At 43.6% G+C, this 22,324-nt stretch overlaps 1 protein-coding gene and 1 long non-coding RNA gene across 3 annotated transcripts in view; one reads left to right on the forward strand and one right to left on the reverse strand.

Moving 5' to 3' along the window:
• Positions 1-1,401: 1,401 nt before the first annotated feature.
• LOC146184229 (uncharacterized) lies at positions 1,402-3,076 on the reverse strand. 2 transcript variants are annotated; one of them, XR_014708841.1, is made up of 3 exons: positions 2,724-3,076; positions 2,468-2,640; positions 1,402-2,369 (listed from the first exon to the last, which is right to left on the reverse strand). It is a non-coding gene; the product is annotated as an uncharacterized LOC146184229 (long non-coding RNA). The 2 variants fall into 2 exon arrangements; XR_014708842.1 differs by having other exon boundaries at positions 1,402-2,640.
• A 2,126-nt stretch (positions 3,077-5,202) lies between these two features.
• LOC146184230 (uncharacterized) overlaps positions 5,203-22,324 on the forward strand; it is a 55,698-nt gene continuing 38,576 nt past the window's right edge. Inside the window, exon 1 of the mRNA XM_084609305.1 lies at positions 5,203-5,215. The gene's annotated coding sequence lies outside the window, so the exon portion shown is untranslated. The remainder of the gene's footprint in view (positions 5,216-22,324) is intronic.

A 22,324-nucleotide genomic window follows, 5' to 3' on the forward strand; every position in this document is an offset into this window, starting at 1 on the left:
TTTATTGATTGCAGGTTGCACCAAGTGTGAAAGTGCGGGAGAAACCAGAGGTTGGAGTTTTGAGTTAAAAACGGAGTGGCTCTAAATTGCAGCAGTGCCATCGAGAAAAGAAAGCTTTTATTGTCCCGCCAAGAAAAATAGGAAACATGCAACAAGTGGCATTCATAGTTAAAGATAATTATACTGTATTCTGCACGGAGGTGTCATGTCGTAAACCGGCAGTCAATATCTGTTATGTAAGAAACACACATTTAATTTACTGAGAATTATCATTTTATTGATATATGCTCTTGTGGTGCTTGCCCACATAAAACTGCAATACCTTATCTGTGGGGACTTGCATAATTAAAGGCAAGGACAGTACCACATCAAGGTAAAGCTCACTCATTGAAGAAATCTTTTTTTTTTGCAGTGTTGTTTATATGAATTTCCTATCTCAAATGAAAAAAAAATCACACAAGACTTATGCGAGTTTCTACAAGGTCAATATTTTTATTATAGATCGGTAGCCATCTCTTACATCATTTTCTTATTTCATACTCAAAATAAAATAGTTTTTCTGTGTTTATTTCTTCATGAAATTGGACCAGGCAAACGATTTTTCAAGTAAATAATTTCAATGTAAAACAGTCTCATTGAGATCAAAGCCAGTAATAAACACACTATTATCAGCATACATGATGAGCTGAGCACTGTTGTCAATATGAATTATGTCATTTATGTACAAATTCAGCAAAAGTGTGCCTAATACTCTTCATTGAGGTACTAAACAAAATATATAAAGGATGATTTGTTGCTGTTCATCTGATTCCTTGAATGGGACTTGATTCAATTATTTCCAATACCTTTGCGAGTGCTGGTAATTAAAAAAAATATCTCTACGAACGTGTGCTCCATGCTCTAGCAGATTTCATAGAGTTCCCTGATAGAATATTGAGCTTTTATATTAGCATTGCATGACATGTTAATTGGATGTGAAGCATGTTTGATGTTCACAAATGCATGCCATTTCCATAATTTCGACTCCCTTAATTGTACGAAATGTTGGCACAGAGCTGAACTGTTGCCATTGAATTGGACTCCAAATTGTTGAGTGGGGGCCAATATCCAGTTGGAAATGGTCATTTCCGATTTTGATTTGGCCTCAACTGTTTTGTTAAACTTGGAACAAAGCCATACTGCCGCGGTGCAATCCATCGCTACGTACGTGGTTCGGCTAGAGCAGCTCTTTAGACACAGTGACAGACACAGAGACCATTTTTATTTAAGAAACAGCCAACAAAAGTGAACTGAAAACATGGCAACTGCTCACCCCATACATGGTTACTATACAAAGGCACACTGCACTTGAACCTTGTCTAGGACGCCTAGCGCGTAGGATGCTTTCGTGAAAAAAAAAACGGCGTTGTACATGGCATCGAATCCAGGTGCGTACACTTCTGCCTTTTCCCGTGCTCTCGAGTTAAGTGATCCTTGGATGGCGACTATAACCTTCGAAATGTGATGCATTTATAAAAAAAAATACACAGCGGCACAAAGCCGCGGTGTATATTGTAGCCTATCGCGAGGCCTAGTTTGTCGTCTCTGCAGCACTGGAGAGAACGACGCTGGCCAAGTGCTAGCTGCAGCAGCTGTGGAATGCACGAGGTAAGTGAGAATTAAGCAGTACAGTACTTTATGAAGCAATATTCAAGACGATTATGCAGTTGTTATATAAAATGTCGATACTTCCATTAACATCGCTGAACAAAGCCGCAGAATACTCTAGCTGTTAAGCCTGTTGTGTGGGCTTAGTTAGCGTTCGTCGCGGCAGTAGAGTGACGCTTGCCACGTGTTCTGCAGCTGCTGCACGAAGACTCGGAAGAATGCGTGAGGGAAGCAGGTAATAAGCACTGTAGCACTTTATTAAATCAAATTTGACACGATTAAGCATGCGTGTATTTACGTATAGCCAGGTAAAGAAGCCTAGCGCGCAAGTTATTTTGGTGGCCGCGACGATTGATACGAAGCCACGTGCAACGTAGAGAGGGAAGAGCAGTACGGGAGGTGCAGGTCTGCGGTCTGCCAGGAAACATTGGGGCGGCCCTGAAAAGGGCCGTTTGGATGCGCAGCGACGTGACGGCGTGGCGAACACAACGCCCTGCACTCGTCCGTGGCCCTTTGCCGTGCACCGTCAACAGCGGTGCACTACGTCGTACACAGTGCCATGGTTATATGCTGCCCTGGATGCTGTCGCGATGCTTCTACTGTAGACATTTACGAGGGTTGCGGCGATGATCTTGGAGAGCTGATCGATGCCGCGATCCCTGACATGGGCTGCTGCGTACAAAGAAAATCCTCGGCCTCTTCGCAGCATACAGGAAACGGTGCTGTAAAAGAGTAGAAAAAGTTGCATTATGAACATAGCGATTTGATGAATGCGCAACATATTACAAAACCTTCGACAAAGAAATCTGCGTTCTTGTACCTCAATCAGGGTTGAGAATGCGCACGGCAGACGTGCGCCTCAGCATAGCAGTCAGGCAGCGCTTAGTTGCCGACGGCGGATGTTTTCGTGGAGGTCTCCATAGCCGTGGCAGATTTTTTTTTTTTTTTTAACACGAGGAGCGTCCATGCCACGAGCTGCTGCTGCACGAGGTCCTGGAAGCACGTGGGGAGAGACAAGTGACACAGCACTTATAAATAAGCAAAATGAGAGACAATTTTGCGCAATTTATACTTACCTTGACGGTGGTTGCGATCTCCCGCAGGTCATCGCCATTATCAACGTCATTCCGCCCAACGTACAGCACGGATCGGCGTGCCGAAAGCGCATTGACGTAAACGCGCAGGCCCGCCATCGTCGAGCACCTCGGTGACCGAACGCGCCGGTGTCATGCAGCAGCGAGATCCACGAACCGAATGCCGGAATCGCGCGCGTTGCCAGAGCGGGGGCTCCTAGCGATTCCCTAGAGCGTCTAGGGACGAAAAAAAACAAGCAAACCCAGTTTTTGACTACGTCACGTCCGGTTAAGCATTGAGCCCGACGCAAAAAACGTCACGCCAGGCCGCGGCGTGTCCACCAATCAGCGTTTCCAGCCGATCTACCCCTAAACGCTTCTGTGAATGTGCCCTAAAGAGGTGCCTATTTTTTTTTTTTTTTTCATTTCAACAAAGACTGTGAGCGTCGTCTGGCAACGAGACTTTTAGACTGGAAAACAAGCCATGCAGACAAGCTGACTTACAGATTTCCGCAAGTTGTCCATTGCGTCTCTTTCCCCTCGCCTCTCAAGGCACGCAGCGTTTACTGATGATTACATGCGTGATGTCCTCCCCTGCCTCCACCCCCCCTTCAGCTCCCCATCGTGCTTGCTACAGAGATTGTTGCTGCACGCCCGCAAAGAAAGGAAAATGTTGAATAAAAGAGGGGACAGGACCGAACCTTGAGGCATGCCTTTAGATTAAGTATATCTGCGAGATGAAAGACCACCCTGACAAAAAAAAAAACTCATCGTGATACTCTTTTTTTTTTTTTAGTCAAGGCGGCTACGTACTTTGGAATTTGACAGTTTATCAAATGAAAAATTAGTAGTCTGTGATCAACATTGCCGTAAGCTTTCGAAATATCCCAAGTAACTAGAGCGGAAATTTCACGAGACCGACTAGCCAAACGAATTCCGCTCTCCAGGTTAATGTGCGCAGACGTATTGAGCATTCTGGACGGAAGCCAATGTGTCGGGGAGAAATAATTTTTTTTAATAAACTGAGATATGCGCGCATCAGTTATGAGCTCTATTGTTTTCGCCAGAATAGAAGTTAAGTAGATCGTCTGATATTGTAAATGACATAGCCAAGGCTTCAATTTTTGAATAGTAGAACAACTTTGACAAGCTTCCAGGAGTTAGGTATCCAGGAGTACTTTAGTGAACAGTTAATGTTTAATAATTCCTGTGAATAAACCGGGAAGAGGACCACAACACCACAACGACCAACAGTATTCAATACATAGGGCCGCTTCGCAAGGGCTCAGTACCACAGATGAAGACCAGCCTACCTGCTGCGGAGATTTAGCAAGACGCAGGAAAAGAAATAATGCACTCTGGTGCTTAGCATCGGATAACAGGGTATGCCACTCAGCCTTTTGATTTCGCTCGGATGATGACAGCACGTTTAAAAAGGGAGCGTGACACGAATTGTAACCAATTAGAGGGTGACTTATTATGACGCAGACTCTTTCATGTAGCTTTTTGGCACCGATAAGCATGACGGCATTCAGGATTCCGCCCAGATGAATTTGAGGGCTGACTACATGAGGTAACAGAAAATTCAGCAGGTTCAATGACATCGTGTAACCATGACACCATAGACGCCTCCCGTGACTGATCGGCAGAAGGGGAAGTAGTCGAAAGGGAAGTCCGAAGATCAGTTTTTAATTTACCGTAATTTACAAAGCGCCTCTTGTGAGCGCCATAGTCAGATATTGAAAGAAGTAAATTATAGATAATAGGAAGATGATCACTGCTGGTTCCACTATCTAGGGTCGCCCACGAGGATAAAGAACACTAGCAGTTGAAAAAAGTAAGATCCAGAGCTTAGGAGCACTGTCCCCGCAAGAAAGTGATACCCACAGAATTGCGGCAATGCAGGCCATTGTCATGAATCCGGCCCAACACCTTACGCCCACAAATATAAGTTTTCACATCCCAAGAATTATGGTGAGAATTGAAATCACCCGCTAACTTGGTTTTAAAAACAACGAGCTAAAACAGAATCCAGCTGCGAAGTACAGTGAGCGCCATTTCTGAAATACGCATTGGCTAAAGTTAAATGGGCACAACCGGGCAGTAGAAACTCCAAACCAATAATTTCACAATCCTGACAAGCTAATTAAAATGAAAATAGAAACATTATGAACAATTAGACGAAACTAAAACCATTAATTCACCGCCCCTGCCCTGGCGATCTCATCTCACCGTCCGAAAGTTGTTAAGAGAGAATCTTTTTGCAGATGAAAGCCAGGATTCTTATCCCCTTCAGGCGCTGCGTCCACATATGTGGACGCGACCCAAATGTCGTCGTAGCTTGCTCGCAAGGCGCGTTCCCACCTTTGAATTTGGCGCACAAAACAACAGGCCCCTCCCTGTCAAGTATGTGGCGCCATCTGTTGCAGGTACATCGAAATGTGTTTGTAAACAAGAAGTCAAGATGAACGTCCCCACGTTTTACGGCGCGGCGAGTAAGTTCATCTTATTTTCGCGTGCTCTCTTTCCAAATGGTCGTGAAAAACGGAATTTGTCATGTGAAATATGCTGGTAAGGTAATGTAGAAGGGGCATGGTGGATTTCATTACAGTAGGCAAAGAAGGAATGCTTCGGTGGGCTCTCAGAATTGCGCGTCCACAAACGTGGACACGACGCCTTAAGGCCGCTGTACGGTTGCTTTTTTGACCCGCTCCGCACGCATGCGGCCCGCACGTTTTCTGCCTCAAGCGGACGGGGTGCGGAAAGGGTGTTGTACGATCGTTTTGCTGACTGCCGGTCAGTCGGACGGTTCCAGCGTCCCGATTGGCGCGTTCGGGCGTCGCCTTCTGTCCAATACTATCATTCTCCAACTGCTGCGTGACCACCGCGGAGCTCTTTCGCGTCTTCCTTTCTAGCGCGCTGCATCTCGGCTGCGTCGGAATCGCCATGGCGTGGTTTTTGTCGAGGCTTTTGGTGTGGTCGATGGCTCTCGTCAGCTACCACATGAGTAGCAGTTCAGCAGAGCGCCTGACTACCTACATGGCCGCCAGTAGCGATGTCAACTGGTCTTTAGTTGGTCAGTTCATCGCCTCCGACGTAATCCACCAGCAGCAACGTAAGCCTACAAAACGTCATTTGAGAGATCGGCGTCGACTCGGCGAGTATTTTACGTTGGTGCGGGACATGAGCGGAGACGGCACAGACTTCTTCCAGTACTTCCGCATGTCTGTGGAAAGGTAAGTAGTACATGTTCATATCATCCTTGCCTGTATTTCGTGAATTTCTTGAGCGCAGTACGCCGGAGCAGGTAGTGTGCTCGCGTCAGGGATGCATGAGATGGGAAGTGCGTTTTCATCCGTCAGAGCATAGAGCGTGTGAAAACTTTATTACTAAGTTTGTTTTACTCATAACTATGAAAGAGACTGGGAATGCAAACGCGGTTACATTTGTGCATTATTAACCTCAACGAAGCCTTTCAACGTAGCGAGCCAAAGGCGCGGAAGTGCTCGTCAATGAAAAAAATAAAGTATTGACATCAATTTCTTGCCTAGTTGGTTCTATTATTATTGTTTTTTTGTGTGTGTGTTTTTTTTACCTCAGCTTCGCGGTAATTACCTAGGCTCACCCGATACGAAGGAGTACGGCCAACATCACGTTCATGAATTTCTCAGTCAGTAAAAAGCATGAACTAATTTTAATTTTACCCGTGGCCGCTGTAGCATATCGCCCTTGTTACTCAGCATACATGCATCTGCCGTGCTTTTTTGCGTACAGGAAACGTGGGGTTGTCTAACTCATTTTATTCAATAGACAAGTGTTTCATTATGCTGTTGTTATTGTGCAGGTTTGACAGTCTCCTAGAGTTAGTTAGACCTCTGATTGAGCCACTCAAAGCCTCAGTGGTCAGTTTGTCAGCTTAGGAGAAGCTGGCATTCACATTAAGGTAAGCGTGTGTGTGTGTGTGTGTGTGTGTGTGTGTGTGTGTGTGTGTGTGTGTGTGTGTGTGTGTGTGTGTGTGTTTTCAATCCAGTGACGTGTAAGTAGCATATACCATGTGCAGGTGTATGCAATGCTGTCATCTGTTTAAGGTGCATCCACATTTTAAGCTCTTTAGTTATTGTACCGCATGTATGAAAAAAAAATGTATTGTTTACTTGTAATTCACAGTGCCCAGCGCCTCATGGGCTTTGTTGTTCTACTTGTGTGCGTAGTCACAGCTGTACTAGTAAGCTTTTTAAGTGCTTATGGTTAGCTCCTGCATGTAATCATCCTTTCAGCATTTCAACATCTGCTCAGTCAAGAAGGCAATAATGTCATTTTGGATTATACTAACTTTTTATTGTGGCTGTAAACATTCCTTTACATTTGTGGTCAATTCTATATTGTCAAGTATTGCCATGTCTAGTACACCATGTGCTTTTCGTGAGATCTCCCAGTTTGTTTCTTGATTGCACATACCTTATTTTACAAACAATACAAGACATCCATCGACCAGTGCTAAGTAGAAATGTGAAAATATGTTAGAATATTGTGAATATTTGCTTCACTGTTTAGTTTGCTGTCAGTATTTTGTAGTCAAGCGGTTCCAAAGCTGCTGAAGAGGAATGCTGAACGCTGACAAAATTTCACAGCAGAATAATGCTGCAGCAATTATTGTAATCAGCAAACACAGAAAAGTAGTCAGCTCTCCTGATTTATCTTATTGTCTTAGGCTAAAAAAGGTATAAAAATTCCAGGCCACCATATCATGCTGAACTAATATTTAAGCATACTTCTAGCAGAATGTTGACCATGGCCTATTGACACAAAGGGCTCCCAGCTGCAAAGAAAACATGTAGACTTGCTTGAATTTTGATTTAGGTGTGATGATCCTAAGTAAATTACATCTCCATAGCTTGATTGCATGCCTTGAATGTCAGGGTCTATTGATGACTTTTTTTGCAAACATACTGCAATTTTTTATGCATGGCTCGTCCAACATCGAATATGTAGATACTGAATACAAGGAAAACAAAAGGCCATATATTTACATAGCATGTAAAGGGACTGTGTAAGTCTAAAAAACAGTCCGATAATAAAATATCTCATGACAGTGCATTGCAAATTTGCATTGTCGTAAGGGAGCAACAGGTCTTGATACTGTTATTTCAATTTAAGGTGGTGGAAAACTAATATTTATGGATTTTGAGTCCTCTGTTGGGGACTTGCATGCATCCAGCACATTTACGTTACTTCCTTTTATAAGGTTTCACGCTCAAATGTCCATACATTAATTTCCTTTGGATCCTCGTTGATCAGATATTTAGATGCCCAACCATATAGTGAGAATCTGCACTTTGATATTTACCAAGTGTAAAGCTGTATACATTTTGCTGGCTTTTTACAAGGCACATGATTCCATTTCTCGTGTATTAATATTGGCAGAGCATATCACATATACTGGGCCTAGCTCACATTCTCAAGCTTATGGATGGGTGAGATAATGTTCGTATTTGCATCAACCAAGCATTCAGTGAAGAACTGAAAGCTAGAATACATGTCATAATCTTTTGACTTCTATAATCTGAGTCGTTCTGGGACGTTTAAACCCTACAAACCGAAACCAAACAGTACAAGTGAACAAGAGCTCAGTGGCCTGGCTCGGTACTGAGGAAACTCATTGCCAAAGTGCCTCTGACTTCAGGCATTGCAGTAAGTGTGTTCCGAGATTTGTTTGCATGTTCCCTTGTTTAGTTAACAGAAACATTAGTGGTGTGAATGCCAGTGGCACTGCACTTTGTGTTCAAAGTAGGCACAACCTATACGAAAGAAAAATACCACTGCCAAGCCTTGCATAGTCTTGTTCTTCGACTACTGCTCCTTGCCCTCAAGGACTTTTATGACATCAGATCAGCTCTGAGATATGAAGCAAAGGGGGCAGGTGTAGTAAGACGCCGACTACGCCGATTCTTTTATTACAGCTAATGATTGGTTGCAGATGTAGTGATCTGCTGACTAATAGAATAATAATTCCAAAATTCTTCGTGCTTGTACTAAGTACTTCATTCTTAATCGAAGAGTAGTTCCATGCCTATGTATTGCCTGTTTGAGATTGTGTTTGCATTTCATGCTTTTCAACAATATGAACTAGTATCTCACCACATCAGCTCGGTGATGGACACTTACTCCTGAACTCAAGGATTTGTATTTGATCCAGGCTGTGGTGCCTACTTTTCAATTGAGGCAAAAAACAAGGCGCCTGTGTACATTGCAATGTTAGCGCACTTTAACGAGCCCCAGGTAGTCAAAATTTTCGGACCCTCCTAGCCTAACAGCATACCTCATAACCTTGGTTCACTTTGCAACGTTAAACCCGTAAACCAAATTATAAACTGCTTCACTGAATGACATATGTGCCTAAAAGTTTGTTCCATGTACAAATAGTGCTTTGCATTGGTCCTACTCACTGGGTTTCCTATTTTTGCAGGTACCTGGCACACGGTTCCACGTTGAAGATTATAGCAAAGTCGTACAGGATCTCCGACTCTATAGCAGGCCGTATTGTGAGGCAAGCATGCATTGCCTTGCGGCAAGTTCTTCAGCCCTTGTATCTCCCAGAGCCAACCACAGCTGACTAGAGACAAATAGCTTTTGAATTTGAAGACCTTTGTAATTTTCCAAATTGTATTGGGGCAGTTGATGGGAAGCACATTAAGATAGAGGCGCCTGCTAACTCTGGAACAATGTTCCACAACTACATGGGTGGCTTCAGCACAGTTCTACTTGCTGTGTGTGATGCCAGATATCGATTCATTAAAGTAGACATTGGGGAATGCGGTTCTCGTGGGGATGCTGGCCTCTTCAACAGCTGTGAACTGGGGAAGGAATTCAGAGCGGGCTCTTGGTCCATACCAGAAGCAAGACTGCTCCCAGGCACCTCTGTAGAACTTCCTTATGTCATAGTTGGGGATGAGGCCTTCCCACTGTCTTCATATCTCATGAGACCCTTCCCAGGAGCAAGCCTCAACTCAGAAAGGAGGATTTTTAACTTTAGGCTATGTCGAGCAAGGCGTATCGTAGAGAATGCCTTTGGTATTTTGGCTAACCGGTGGATGATCCTTCGTCAGGAAATCAGGGCCTCTACAAAAACGGTGGATGCAATAGTATGGGCCACTGTGCTTTTGCATAACTACCTGAGGACACTTGATGACGAAGAGGACACCATTTTTCAGTATTGTTCCCCAGCAGATGTTGACAGGGTGGGAGAGGATGGGCGAGTAATTGATGGTGAATGGAGAGCTGATGAGCGCACAGGTCCTGGCTTTACACCTGTTCGCAGGTGCAGCAGCAACAACTATGGAGCTCAGGCAAAGGCAGTGCGAGAAAAGCTCGTGCAGTACTTTCTCTCTCAAGCTGGACGTGTGTCATGGCAGGACAAAGTACTTGATGCTGGCATTGTACTTCCAAAATAGCAAGTTACATTTACCTTGAACGTGAACATGGTGTAGCCATTATCGAATTCCGGCCTGCATTTTATTCAATAGGCATTTTCAGGTTTGCTCGCTTAGCTCACGTTAAAGCTAGACAAAAGAATTGAGACCTGGCCCACAGCTTGCACTGCAGTGAGTGGTTTCCTGAAACTGGTTCATGTGCTGCATTTAGGAATTCAAGCAATTTCCGGTTTGCAGTGGCAGCACAGCGCTAGGACGCGACATGTGTTGACCATTTGTATGCTGGGTGAAAATCTCTTGAATGCCTAACAGTGCTGCTGTTCTGCTGCCGCTGCCAGGTTCTGGTCTGCATCTGGTTCAGCGGGCCCTGTCAAAGCGGTCTGTTTGATCCAGGCCCAGACCAGCCAGTGACGTTTTATGTACTGGCTTCGCTTCAGAGCTCTCACTGTGCTGCGCTCGTGTAAATGTGTGGCCTTTGCCATTTATAGCAGCTTCTTTATTTATTTTTCTTTCATTCCTTTGCCTGCTTGTGCTTGTGGTTTTCTGTTTTTGTTCTGTTTCTTTTCAGGTGGCTTCAGACTTGTCCAAAAGGCAGCTGTGAAGTTTACAGGGGCGTTGCAGCCTGCAGTGCAGTCATGTGCATATCCTAACCGGATATATATATATATCCGGTTAGTGAACATATATACCCAAGCAAGCGGAGGGGAGGACAGCCGTCGATGTAGCTTAGTTGGAAGAGCACTGAACGCAACATTCGGAGGTCGTGGGTTCGACTCCCACCATCGGCGCGTTGTTTTTCCTTCCGCTTTGCATTTAATGCTCTTTATTCTAGTAATCAACACACGACAACATTCCCGTAAATGTCAACAGTATGAATAATAATAAAAAAAAAAGTTTGCCTTGCACTCTGAGACTGTTCGCTCCTTTAAATGCTATATATATATATATATGGTGATAAAGGAAGTTTTCAAGCAAATCGAGGACTGATATAGGTATATCTATATATATGTAATATTGCATGCAAGCTAGACCATAAGCATTCATACAGCATATGTACACACATATACCGATTTTTATGTGGCGGTATATATAGTTACTGGCAAATAAGGAAATTATGTGCAGTTCACTACACACTGCGTGCTTCCTGCAGGATATGTTCTAGCTGCTGACCCAAATTTGCTCCACGGGGCTCATTGTGCTGCTGTATGAAAATGCTGGTGCGATTTACTGTCAGTCGAGAAGCATATATCCTTTATCACTTCCCACAGATAACAATATTAAGTAAAACATCTCGTGTAATGTGTCTAACAGAAGCTAGAATGTTCTCTTAATGTTAACTAATGTACTTCAAAAAGAAGGTCTTAAAAATACTGTCATGTACCCCCCCTCTCTCTCTCTCTCTCTCTCTCTCACCATCTAGCCTATTAATTTTTATTTTTCTCCAGATAGCCCCCTTCTTATCCCAGATGGCTTCAATGCAAAGTCGCGCAGAGCAGCGGGAGAGCTGTCCAGCGGAAGCGCGTTTTCTTCTCGGCGTGGAAAGGGCAGGGGACGAAAAAACCTTATGTGGTGACATGTTCAGCCTATCACATACAGAAGTTGTGCTCAGTCGTCTATCAAAGAAATATTTTTTTAGGCATATAGATGCGTATATCCAGCAGGAAATAAAAACAAAGCAACAGAAAGGTATTTCTTGAAGTGACAGCTGAAGAAGGATACTGTGAAAGTTCAAGATGTAAACGAAAGGGCAACAAAAACAATGTAATCTAGCCCGAACTGGCCCAGATACAGCCGGGAAAGGTAGCAAGATATGGAGAGGGATCTACAGGTGGATAGCCTCAAGTGTGAACAAGTGCACTCTCTTTGTCCCCACTCCCCCCTTTTCATGAGGACAAAAAGTACAATATGGAACAGAGGTGTGAAAAGGAAATTGGCAGACCCAAGGACACTACCTGAAGAACTAGCAGGCATGGGCAAACAGCTTATTCTCAACTGACTGATTACTTGGGTGCAGTTCATTTATGATACGTGCAAGCTAAAGCATCAGAATTTCAGCAATATGTATAGCAATTCCTATGTGGGAATAGAGGCTGGATAGTTGCCAAGGCTGGTAATTAAGGTATATTTACATCACCTGCAGTTTGCCCCTGTTGTTGCTGCATATTTGTTCCACAGGGCATTTGTGCTGCTTTACGAAAGCACTAGTTGTTGGGTAAATGCTTTATTTTCTGCTGAGAAATTACTGTGCAACTAAACACATTATTTTAATTCAAGAATTGCAGAAACAAAATCAAAGCATATTGTGTAATGTGTTTAAAACAGAAGCTGGCATGACATTAACAGAACTAAAGGAGAGCCTTGGAGTGTTTTATACACCAGTTGTCCTAGCTTTCAAAAAAAGCTTGTGTGCCTATAGCTAGCCCACTAGCTAGGCGCACCAGCTGTGGCTGTTGAGGGTTACCTGGCGCGAGTTTCATTATGCAGCATTCATTATGAACCCTTTAATGATTAAGACTATACAATTACCATTTCAACCATTGGCTTCAAGAAAAACTAGCATCAATAGAAAAGCAGTAAACTATCTTTAAAAAAAAAAAAAAGCTGACAGAAATGTGTGCACCCAGGTGCTATTTATTTTGCACTTTTTTCCTGAAATCAACACTTTGCATATTGTGTGATGTACTTAAAACAGAAGGTGACTGTGACATTAAAAAAGTAAAAGAGAGAAAAAAAAAAGTCTATGCAGTGTGTTATATACCAGGTGTCCTAGCTTTCAGAAAATCGATGTGCCCTAGCTCAGTGAAATAATCCAGCTGTGGGCTGTTGAAAGTTGCCTGGCCTAGGCTGGTGTTTCATTATTTAACCTTAAAATGATTAAGGCTATATAGTTAACATTTAAATTATTGGTTTCAAGAACAATTAGTATCAATAAGCAAGTAGAAAACTGTTTTCCAAAACAGCTGACAGAAATGTTTGTACCAAGGTGCCTTCTATTTTGCATAACTCTTTTTTCTCTGTCTTGAACGGCAACAAACCCAATAAATAAAGTGTCTGCATGACAGCAATTCCTCTTCAATGTCCCAAAACGTGGCTCGGACAACAAAATTGGCTTTTGTCAGAAGTGCTCTCCATGGTGTGGCTTTGCATGATGTGGGTGAGAGATATGTGTGAGCAGCTAGTCATATGAAAGCTCGATTTGGAAGCCAGTTATGGAAATCATGCCATGAAGCAAACATTGCGGGCAGCTGCTTTTTAGCACTATCTGCAACTTTAGAGCTGATGCTTTGCTCCTGGGGCCAATAAATAAGTCACTAATTAGTTTTTACTACCTGCAGAAAAACCATGGCAAATGGAAAGCCACTGGAGACTAGGGCAATCAACTCTGAATAGTTCTCGGTTGGTTTCACTAGCCTAGACCAGTCTACCTAATTTAAGGTTTGATGAATTTTAGCCGGGATACTTGGTATGCATGGTTTGCTGGCATCTCTTGGGGTCAGCTTCAAGTGAAACGGTGATGACGCAGCTGTGGTCTTAACTGATATGGTGGAAGCTGTCCTGTAGTCTCTTATCAGATGCTTTGTATTGGAAGGGGGTGCATGCTTCTGGGATCATGATGAGAATAAGCAGCATTTTGAGGTCAATGGTTTGGTTTGTGGGGTTTAACGTCCCAAAGCAACTCGGGCTATGAGAGACACCGTAAAGGAGGACTCCGGAAATTTCGACCACCTGGGGTTCTTTAATGTGCACTGATATCGCACAGCACACGGGTGCCTTGTTTTTCGCCTCCATCCAAAAGTGACCGCCAAGGCCAGGATTTGATCCCATATCCTTGGGAACAGCAGTCGAGCGCGCCACCTCAGCGGGGACTTTGAGGCCAATGAGATGAGATGGCTAACTATAATGTGCATTACAAGTACACATACACACTGCTTCCTGTACTTTCTCCTCTCGTGACTAAGTAAATTCTAAAGGGCTTGATCCCAGTGCACTGTGGGGATAGCTCGTGGGAAAAGAAAAAAGGAAACTGCATGAAGAAACAAGAAGAAGAATTGCTACATAGTACAATTGCATTTATTCTTTCCTACTGTCCTTGTCCTTTAGCAGTGTTTTTGCCAGCTCCACAAGACCCATATTAATGCGTTGTGTAAAAGTTTTAAAAACAAGTTAAGCCGACATATTTCCACTGAACAAATTTTTGTTCCATGAAACACAGTGTTGTAATTAACTTGCACACTTTCCAAAGAGAAATGTCCTTCTTGAGTCCCACAGCCTGGCTGTTTGTGTCATTACCATAACTAGAAAAATAAGTTCACATATACAGCTCGTTAAAATGTATTTTTGTGACCCATGTAATTTTCATTAATAAGCACAGCAATACTTGCAAACAAAACTACCACTGTGGTACCGAGGTTTCTATTATAGTGTGTGAGGGCTTTTAAGGCTCTTTGTATTTGCGTATGAAAGTAAAACAGACTGAATTGCATGGCTGTTACTCTGTGAAAAACTGCCATCATAATACTGTTCATTGCACTGTGTACAATGTTTTTGTGAATTCATGAATTGTGAGGCACACTGAGACCTTCAGCTCACACACTCCGCTTCCCAAATCACTTTTTCTTATGTTAAAATAGCAGTAAAGTCACCACTGCAAGGCTTGGCAGCTCATTTGCTAGTCATTGCACAAAATGAATTAGGCTGCCCGCTTAGATTGTAACCATTATGTTATAACCTTATCCTGCAAAGCTAAGGTAACACTCTGCATAGGTGCAAAGCAGAGTAGTGAATCTGTGAATGCAAACAGCAAATCCAATCTAAGCAGAAAAGGAATGAATTCAGATTAAGTTACATGTGACCTTAGTGTCAACAAGTCAGGTGTTACATCCATGCCTCACAGCTTTCATAGTGGATCAACATCACCATTATAGAACCAATACCTATGTGATAATGCTCAACACACGATGAAAAGATAAGGTAATGAATCTTTGCAAATGTGGTATGAGACCATGCACAGTGGTGGCCATACAGCAAATGTAAACTGATATGTGAGAAAACTCAGTTGATCACTTTGCAAGGTGCAAAAAATTTAGGCGAGCAGCAAATGCAACAAAGACTAAAAAAATCAGTATTGCATTCTACATTGTTGTAAGATTTGCACACGTACATCATCAATATCACTCAGTAGGCAAGTAATCATGGGCGTCACAGCAAAATGGAAGCAGCAAATAGGCACGGACATGAGCATCGACATCTGATTTTGATGGCATCGAAAATATCTCAATTGGTACCCCTTAGCAAAGAAATGCAGCTGAACAGCTACTCAATACCAATGAAACTGAGTTGGCATGCAGTCTGGCGAGAGTAGAGCTGTCAAAGCAACAAGTATGGGATGTAATGTGTGCAACTCCATAACATCATCATGTCAGTATAAAGCCTATATACATCATTTGTCTAAGCAGTTGTCCAACAAACTTAACTCATCCAAGTTATGCAGGAAGAAAGCAGATTGTAACCACAATAATTTCTTCAATTGTTTTCTTTCTTTTTAACCAAATATGTTTTCATGCTCAACATGCCTTAGGTACACCAAAGTGTTCATATCATGTGCTTTTTTTTTCATTAGCATAACCTCCCGCCATACTGTACTTTTTTTTTTTTTTGGCATCGCGTCTGAATGTTTTTTATTTTTTTTAAGACCTGATGTGGTAATAAAGCGTTTAGCCCATCACATACAGAAGTGTTCAGTCGACCGATTCATCGCACAGATACTTATTGCAGCCATAGGTGCACTATAGCTAGCAGGAAATAAAAATAAACAGGAAGGTGCTCTCAAAGTGACAGCTGCCGTGAAAGTACACGATATTTTCACAGTTTGCACAGTGCCGTCGAGCACCCATATCAGCACAAAGCGCAAACCGCGGAATAGTGGCATATTAGTAGCCCGAAAGCCGCGCGGCTACCGTCGTCGAAGGGCTCGGCGCTCGCACGGGAAGGCTCGGCAAGCACAGCACATACACGGACCGCGATCAACACAGGCGATCGACACATCGCGGAAACAAAGTCGTGTGCTCGTTTCTGTTGCGGTCACTGCGACTAGTGGAACGGGTGCCAGACTAGCTGTCACCAAGTTAATTTCAGCATTAGGAAAACACAGTGTGTGACGAACTTTGCAAACATGGACAGTCCTCTTCTAGGTGGCAGTCGCTCAAGTCGTAAACACTTTCGCAACACATGCACGGGCACTTTTCGATGCGCTGAGGAGCCGATTCGTGCGCATGAAAATCACCGTGAAACTGTTGCTGGCTGTCGGCCGTGAAGATCCTCGCGGCTAGCAATAATCACAAACAAATCGTGACACCGGTGCGACCTAGTACACTTCGCCGGTTGGAAAATCACCGTCTTCAGCTCAGCGCAGATAACAGTGGCGCATATGATCCGACTTGAGGGGAAATCACAGTCGATAGGAACACTAGTAAGCAATGCGCGCAAAGTATATTGGTTTTTGCGGCAGAGCAACAACTACCATATACGCTTCGCTCGTCGCTTCGCTATCACCGCTGGCGGCCATATTGCCTGGCAAGATCGGGGAGGAGGAGCCAGAGACGTCGCCTACAGCGCAACCAATAGCTGCAATCCGGTCGCCTTGCTGATCAGCACGTGCGGGCAAAAAGTTGAGATTGAGTCAACTTTTCTGCGGACGACGGATGCGGGTGTGCGCTATTGTATGCCCCGCCGAACCGGTCGTCTCGGTGCGGCCGCATGCGTGCGGAGCGGGTCAAAAAAGCAACCGTACAGCGGCCTTTAGTGCCGAAAATATTGTTACGAGACGCCGCTCGGTGCGCACGAGAAAAACGAGGACAAGGAACAAGAAAACGAGGCACGCGCGCTCGCTCGAGTAAGAAACCAATGACGTGATTCGTGTTGTCTCCGTGCTTCTCGTGCGCAGAGAAAGGTGGCTCATAACAATACCAAAGAGCTGCATTCTATCCTCGATGCTCTGTTTTTTTTTTGCGCGTAGACTGCGCCAGATTGGCTCATTCCACGTAGGTCTTCAAAACCATACATCCGCAGGGAGAAAGTTGGAGGATTCGAGCGCTGAAACATTGCTTAGAAAAATCTACAATGGAGATGTCTCCGACGCCGACCTCTCCGATGATGAAACAGAGGAATGGCAAGGTTTCAGAAAAGGCTGTGGCTAAAGGTACGTCGGACGGACCCGATCGATGGTCTTAAAGGTACGTCCGACGGACCCGGTGCGTTTTTCTTCGAGATACGACGGACGGATCCGGGAAATATTTTTCAGAGGTACGGCGGACGGACCCGATAGGTAGGGTTCTTCCGACGGACCCAACGCATTTTTCTCCGATATGGGCCTTGGGATCCGTCGGGAAAGCAGGGAAAGACGGACGGATTCGAGATCCCCAGATGTGGTTGTAGCAACTAGTAACGTTGGTAGCAACATGGTAGCCATATGTAGCCAAATCGAAGTTTGTATGAGGTGTACGTGCGAGGTGTAAGAAGTATGTACTACATACTGCATGCGTGAAATGTGAAATTACAAAGAATAGTACAGTGGCAAGAATAGTGCCTAGAATGGTTGATATACTACGTGATGGCATGATGATAGGTTTACGTGAGTTGGACCGCGGCAGGGTGGCAAGCACGACCAGAGCGCAAGCGCATGTAATCGGAGTGTTGACGGCCAGCCTGCGGCCCGCTCATTTGGTCCTCGTTATCATGTGGATTAACGTCTACGACGGTCGTTATGTAGTTATGTAGTTTTGATTCTTCAAAGTTTCGTCACTTCCATCTGTGATGAGATGCGTCACGTAACGCATCGCTTTCTGCTCGCATTGAGGTTTGGTGCTGCAAGTTCTACGTAGTACAAGCGGCGCTGAAAAAGCTAGGTGCCGCCGGCGTGTCTCTAGCCCAAGCATCGCGTCATTCGTGTTTGTTGGAGGTGTGGTTTGTGCTTACCGTGAGATGCTGTGATGTACGGATTACTGCCTACTAGAGTGCTGTGTGAGACTACGAAGAGTGCTGTGATGAGTGCGCCGATGTCTGGACGGACATCAGTGTGTCCGTTTATGATCGGCGATGTTGCACGTGCATGTCAGTGTTTATTAGGTGCAGTGGTAATTTATTTATACGCGCTGTGCAACAATCAGACGAAAATAAGTCATCGACAATTTGTTAGCCTGCACTACAGAGCTCAAAACTCGGAAAATGGGAATGCACATGATGCAATTTTCGCATGTTGGAGTGGACCAGCCCACACCGCAGGGATGCGCATTACTACAGGTGAAATGGTTCAGATTTCTGTAAAATAGCTGCCTGGCACAGCACCTTCCTAAATGTTCAGGCTTTGTACTATTGTTGAAGGCCACTTTATCATTAATAAAGGAACGAATGTGCTTTATGTGTTAATGACTAGTGCTTTTTCAACATATGTTCATTTTTTTTTTCGTTTTTCCTTAGTTTCCTTTGTTTTTCATGCTAGACAACACAAATAGTACACTTTTAAACTTGTCAGTCCAAAGCTGAACATGAATATCTGCCATGCATATGACAGCTTTAATGCTAGAAAGGTTGACGTGTATAGCATGTACGTAGACGCTGCGACATCTTAATGGCACGTTCGGCTACTTGCCCCAAGGTCGTGATGTTTTATGCCAGTGATGGCAGTCGCACTTTGGTGCAGGTGAAATGCAAATGCTTCTGTTCCCTGCAAGATGTCAACATAAAGTACAAAGCCTGGGCAGTCAAATTAGTCTGGAACTCTCCACTACAGTATTTTTCATAGCTACATATGTCACTTTAGGATGTGAAACCCTACTTGTCATAGGTAGGCTGCATTGTTTTTTAGATTTTGTAACCTCTCATCTATGTTTTGCAACATTTGGCTAATTTTAGTTCTCAAACAGTTGTTAAAGATGAAACCGAAGCAGTTCTTGGCATGGTTTCCTGCTTGGATTAATTTGCTAATTGCAGTTCTTTGAAACTTGCATCAATGCTGGACAGTTCAAATAGCAGGCAGTTGAATTACAGAAATGATGTGGATCGTGCATAACAGTTCGGACAAATGGAAAGTAACGGTCCCCTCCTTGCATGCATAGGTGCCCTTAGACAAATACATGCCCGGGTGTGTGATTGTGACGCATATCAAGGGTCAACAGAAGGCCATGTGGAGCCAGTGTGATATTCTTCATGAAGGCTAAAGTAGAATTGTACAACAGCTGCTGTACCATGCAGAAAAAAATTGATTGTTTAGTGTACGATTAACTGACCATGAATAGCATCTTACTCAGAGTATGATGTGATATATATCTGGTTTAGCATCCCAAAATAACTACGGCTATGAGGAACACGATAGTTGAGGGCTCCGGTATAATTTCGACCACCTGGGATTCTTTTACATGCACTGACACCGCACGGTGTATGACGGCTTATTGTTTCGCCTCTATTGAAATGCTCCTGCTCTGGCTGGAACCAAATCTGCATCTTTGGGTTCAGCAGCCAAGCACTAACTACTGAGCCAGCACAACGGGGCCAAGTATCAAAATGCATGCCATTACATTTCCTTCTAGCCTGTGGTTTTCTTCACAGAACTAATGTATACAAGGAAAAGTAAATAGCAAGAAAACACTAGTTTTATTGCACATTATATTCACATTTCAGCAAACATTCTCTAGGAAAAAAATTCTCATAATGTTTGCATGGAAACCATGAACATCTTACAAAAACAAAACAATGCACTTACTCCACTCCAATTATTAATGGGCAAGGTTGCATCTATGCTACTACACTGCACTTATCACAAAACCACAAGCCCCATCTGCTTTGGCCAATCACTTGATGAAACTAACGGAGACAGATGTCGCACACCACAGACTGGTCGTCTCGCAACATATCTCTGCATATGCTGCATTTCAATTTCATGCCTTTCCACTTAGCTTCAACTGTTCCCAGCATTACTAGTCACCCATCTTTTCTGAAATTCCTTTTTACGCTGTTGGGATCAGCATCCTTGTTAACGATGGTCTCCGGAATTTTCGATGCTATCATTTTCACATCTTCCTCATCTGGAAGAATGAAGGAAATGACAAGCTTTGAGCAGAAAAAAAAATTAGGGAGACTCCTAATCTCCACCTGTAAGAGTATGGTGTGCCAGCGTTAATGGTTCTTGTCTGCAGATCCCACTGTGGATTCCCGTTAATTTACATGCCCTTTGCTACAAACATAATTACTAATTCCTTACTTCATGTCTCTGTTATCTCAGATATACTCATTAGCATACGGTCGTAGGCTGCCCTGTTAGGTGATAGACAACCTGGCATGGACCTCTGTAAGCCTCAACCTTTCTTAATTGGAGCTGAAACGTCCCAGAACATATTTCAAATATAACTTTGTAAGCTTGACTTAACAGCTCCTGCCATGTCGTGTGGCTGTGGCCTCGTGACATTTGGCTCGTGGCACTTTTGGCTTGTGCACAGGGGTCATCTGTTAAATACTGGTTAACAGGCATGAAAAATACATTTTCACACAAACTGGTGGCAAATGGTCAAGTGGTGCACTGCAGATTCTGAAATGTATACCTATATGCATGCAAGGATCGCATCATCACATAACATGATCAAGAGTTCTATCAGTACCTGTAGTTACATAGCATTTCAATGCCCATTATAGGACTACCTCAGACAATGGTTGTTGTTACCACAAGACCTGTTCTAACAGCGTACTGACACCATTCCACTGAGCGATGGACATGTATATGCATACCCTAGATAGCTCATGATTGTGGATCTCATTTATTTCTATTACTTCCAAGGAGTTCCTGTCGTCAGAAACCCTACACTTTATGAAATCGGGACAGCTGTCTTGAAAGGTGATGAAAAGAAATAACCAGGTTACCTTGATGCAATGCTAAATTACAGAGAGTGAATATGCTGCATGAAGATACCAAGAAACTTGTACAAAGAAAAGTGAGAGTGAAATGGCAGGATTTTTGAAACATTGAAATAAACTACAAACTATACTTGTCAAACCTGTCATTAAGGAATGGAAATCATGCAGTAATCAAAAACACAACATGGAGGCCATTTTAGGTCATCTTCACAAAACACATACCCACACCTCACACACAGCTTCATACTTATGAAAGAGGACAAACCAATATGCAAGGAGTGTGGAGATGAACTAACAATAAACCATATTTTACACGTGCGTCAGAGTCGAGAAAATAAGAGGAAACATTTTGTACAATTTTGCAACAGATCCCTTTCCATGCCAGCATGATCCTAGGAAATAAATAAGCGAGTAAGTGTCCTGTTTAAGTTGTTGCGCATTTCTCTTATATACTATGCAGAACCAACTAGCCCGACAACACGCTCTTCTGAACTGTAATCCTAGGAGAGACGTGCAAATTTCCTGCATTTTTGGTTTCTTAAAATGTTCCTAAGCAAGCTACATCCTAAAGAACATTTTAGTCATTACACACAAATAAATACATTAAACCTTGTTCTTGGTGCATGGCAGCATTAGTCGCTTATGCACCATAAAAATCAACACAATGCTGTAAGGTATACCTTGGTTAGCTATGTTATATGAGACAAGCTTTCGGTCTGGTGTGGTCCTTATTCACGTGAAAGCGCTGTCATGAGGGTCTATGTCCCAGCGATCGGAAAGTGACCTATTCCAATAATTTTACAAACTGAAGGCGATTCTACAGATTTCTAAAGACTGGAGTGCTCAACTGTTTTATCAACGTCCGCCTGCTTTGACAGCCTGGAGTGAAACTGTTGAAGAGAATACATTTTTGAACATTTAACGCGTTTCTGGAGGCGTTGCTTTCAATTACGGGGCCCACAAAAAGCAGCTTTATGACAAACGCCGCCTAGGTAGGCTTTTTAGCAAGACAGCGGTGTAGCGTGGAAAATCGCTCCACCGGTCCATCGCTGGCGCGGCTGACTTGACAGGCGAACTGTTCAAACTTACAGCTACTGACGACACCTGAAACACTGAATTGCGCATGATCAAGGCAGAATTTCTCTAACACTGAGCACTGGTAGCTATCGATTTCGCGCCCAAAACTGTGAAAATCTGTCCTCTCTTCGATCATTGATACGTCCACGGTTGAACATTTATGCGCCTCGGGGTAGGCCAGCCGTTGGAACATGG

This window comes from Amblyomma maculatum, chromosome 7 (assembly GCF_055883805.1).
Source record: "Amblyomma maculatum isolate TAMU_Amacu chromosome 7, ASM5588380v1, whole genome shotgun sequence".
Taxonomy (NCBI): Eukaryota; Metazoa; Arthropoda; class Arachnida; order Ixodida; family Ixodidae; genus Amblyomma; species Amblyomma maculatum.